We start from the raw sequence: 3,719 nt of genomic DNA on the forward strand, positions 1-3,719 counted from the left end.
CGACGCTCTCCTCAGACCTCCACGTGCCCTCCGAACCCGTCCTTTTTGGGGTTTTTACGGAGGTTTCATTACCTGTAGGCAGGAGTGATTAAGTCATTGGCCGCTGGCGACTGATTCAACCTCCAGACCCTCTCCTCTTGGGGTCGTGGGTGGAGGGATGGGATTGAAAGTTCCAACAGTCTAATAACGCGGTTGGGTCTCCTGGCAACCAGCCCCCGTCCTTAGGTGCGGGTCCAAAAGTCATTTCAGTAACATGACAAAAGACACCTTGATCGCTCTCATCACTTAGGAAATTCCAAGGGTTTTCGGAGCTCCGGACCAGACGAGGGACAAACACCAAATATACATTTCTTATTATAAATCATCACATCACGTTGCTCAACTCAGATCCCTTCAAACTGCAGGCCACATGGGGCCCAGGTTCTCTCTAGAGCAAAGTTCTGATGAGAAGGCTCACTCCTGGGCCAGGCTAAGCCCGGGAGGCGCGCCGCCGCTCCAGCCGCCTTCTCCTTGTGCGTGCTGTCCCTCCTGTGGGCAGTGTTCCCCCCAAACTTGTGTCCTTCCCAGAACAGCAGAATGTGGACTTCTTTGGAAGTAGGGTTGTTGCCGACGTAACTGGTTAAGCTGTAGGCCTGCTGGAGTAGGGAGGGCCCCGAGGAGACTCAGAAACACGCAGGGGAGAAGCCAGGGAAGACGCAGGCAGAGATTGGCGTGAGGCGGCCGCAAGCCCAGGACCTTCAAGGCTCGCCTGCCACCACGAGACGTGAGGATAAGGGCAAGGAGGCCTCCTCCCTTCGAGCCTGGCCCTGCCAGCACCTTGAGTTTGGACTTCAGGACTGTGAGAGAATAAATTTCTGTTGTTCCCAGCCATCCGTTTGTGGTGCTTTGTGACGGTGGCCCTAGGGAACTGGTACTTGCTGCATGGACACGGCTTCTCCCCTCCCGCATCACACCTCACTTTCCGACCTCACCAGGTGGGGTCCTCCCAAAACGAATCATGTATTTTTCCTATTGGAGCAATTTCCTTGTGGTCCCTGCAGGGTCAGATTCAGGACTGTGGCTCTCTGAGCCGTTGCAGGCAGGTTGCAGCCTGTTTCCCAGAGCATCTACCAAGAGAAGACTCCCCCTGAATGAGCTCCGTGGTTGTCCTTGCCATGAAGCCGTGGGCGCCCTCAGATCCCCTTGCCTGCCTTCGTCCCCGCTCTGGGCTGGCGTCCTCGCTCTTCTTGAACAATGAGACGGAAACTCACACCTCCGGATATGGAATCTGGGATCACTGCTGAGGGGTCTGGAGAAATCCTGTGTGCCCAGCAAGCACGCCTGCTGGGCAGCCTCGTGGTCGAGTGGTACCCAGGGAGATGACGCATCGTGTGATGATGCTTTGCACCTCTCCTTGCCCCCTTTCTCCTCCCTTCATCCCTACTGCCTTTATCCCCACAAATAAAGCAACAGCACTTTCTTCTTTGTCTCCTAGAGGGCCCAGTCTAAAACAGTGGTCAAATAAGATTAGGAAATGCTACCTATTTTACCCCACTCCCTGCTTCCGGAGTCACGTAAGCACATAAGCATGTCAAAGACTGAGCAATTCTGCAGTAAAAAAAAAAACAAAAAACAAACAAAAAATCTGTTTATCTTCCAGGCTAACATTTATTGAACACTTACTCTGTGGTAAACATGATTCGAAGCATTTTACATATATTGACTTGTCAAAATTCCCATGGCCACCCTCTGAGGTAGGCATTATTACCTTTCCATTTTACAAACAGGGAAACTGAGGCACAGAGCATTTAAGTAATTGTCTAAGGTAGCACAGTGAGCCAGTAGAGAAGCCTGGCCCGAGTGCCTATGCATAGTCATAATGCTGTATATACTCTTGCTTTCAGTCAGAATTGCCTTTGGTTTTGGATGATGGATTTAAAAAAAACATATCACCTACGAACAACGACTGAGCCGGTTTTACCGAAAGAAGTTTGCTCCAAGTTTATCTTAATTTCCTGCAGAAATGTTGCTGCAGCCAGCAGTGATCCTTCTGCCTCGATCTGCTCAGAGACCTACCCCAACCCCCATGAGCTCACAACTTTGCCCTATAATAAATGTTTGTAGGTAGGGAAGGAAGGAAAAAAGAGGGGAAGTTGTCCTTATAAAAAAAGCAGGATCCCTGTCTTAAGAGCAGGAACCCTGGACAGAAATCCAGTGGTACTTTCGATTCTCAACTGTGGCTCCCACATGGAAAGAGAGTCTTTTTCTACTACATACATCATCATCAGTTGCTCTACTACCTTGTGGCTTCTAAACGTGGGGATGGCAGAGAAGAAAACCAGAAGAGGCTGCTGCAATAACGAGACACAGTTCCCTGGTTTCTGGAAGTGGAGCTGCCTCGTACAGTCGTATAGGTTGCACACTGCACAACTGTAGGGGTGGCCATTCCCCTGATCGTCCATTGCACCGTTGCCCTGAGCGGGAAGCACACAATCCAGCAACCACAATGCTGAGGTTTGGGTGGGGTGGGGTGAGGGTAATTGCGGGACTATAATCATTCCAAACACAATCTGTCTTATCTGAGTGGCTCAGGGTGGAGTCCATGCCATATCACAAAGCACCGGGAAGGCCTGACACTGGCGCCTGGAAGGCTGCCCGGTCTGAGGCGAGGCCTGAGCTCTAGCGGGAGTGTCTGCAGTGGCATCGCCCTGACAACCTGGCCCTGAGTGCCCACTTCCGCCCAGTGTCCTGTGGCCCCTATCAACGGGTTGGGCCGGGTCATTCTTTGCTGTGGGCGTGCTGCCTGGTGCCTTGAAGGATGTTTAGCACATCTTTGGTCCCTACCCCCAGATACAACCAAACCTGTCCCTAGACATTAGCCAATGTCCCCTGGGGACGAAGGCCACCTGGGATTTGGCAAAAAGCAAATGCTTCCGAGGTTAACTCAGTGCTGTCTAGAGGTAGCAGCCGTGGCTCTCGAGCACTTGGAGCGGGACTGGTCCACACTGAGATGTGCTCTGCATGTAAAATACACACCAGATTTCAAAGAGTTGGTATTGGGTTGGCCAAAAAGTTAGTCTGGGTTTTTCTAACACAGCTTACGGACGACCTCAAACGAACTTTTTGGCCAACCCGTTACAAAACAAAACAAAAAACAAACTGAAAAGAGTGTCAAAGAGCTCCATAACAATTTTAAAGCCTTGATTACACATTAAAATGACAATATTCTGGATAGGTGGGGTTAAAATATAACATTCTTTTCATCTATTTCTTTTTACTTTTTTTTTTTCTAATGTGACCCCTAGAAAACTTAAAACTTACATGTGAGTCTTGACTGCGTTTTCTGCTGGAGAGCGTGAGGCTAGCTGCCCCCCGTCATCCAGGACTCAAGGTAACATTATGGAATGAATGTCCTGGGCCTGCCTCTGTCTTACCCTGGCCCCCCTCCTGCCCCAACCCAGGGAAACTCCTGCTGCATCTGAACACCCAAAGATCATGCTCAGGCCCAGCCCCTTTAAAAACACCCGATGGATGAAGTGAGAGAGTGGCATGGACACATACACACTACCAAACGTAAAACAGACAGCTAGTGGGAAGCAGCCGCATAGCACAGGGAGATCAGCTCGGTGCTTTGTGACCACCTCGAGGGGTGGGATAGGGAGGGTGGGAGGGAGACGCAAGAGGGAGGGGATATGGGGATGTACGTATATGTATAGCTGATTCACTTCGTTATTCAGCAG

This window comes from Lipotes vexillifer, unplaced genomic scaffold (genome assembly GCF_000442215.2).
Source record: "Lipotes vexillifer unplaced genomic scaffold, Lipotes_vexillifer_v1.1 scaffold664, whole genome shotgun sequence".
Lineage (NCBI taxonomy): Eukaryota > Metazoa > Chordata > Mammalia > Artiodactyla > Lipotidae > Lipotes > Lipotes vexillifer.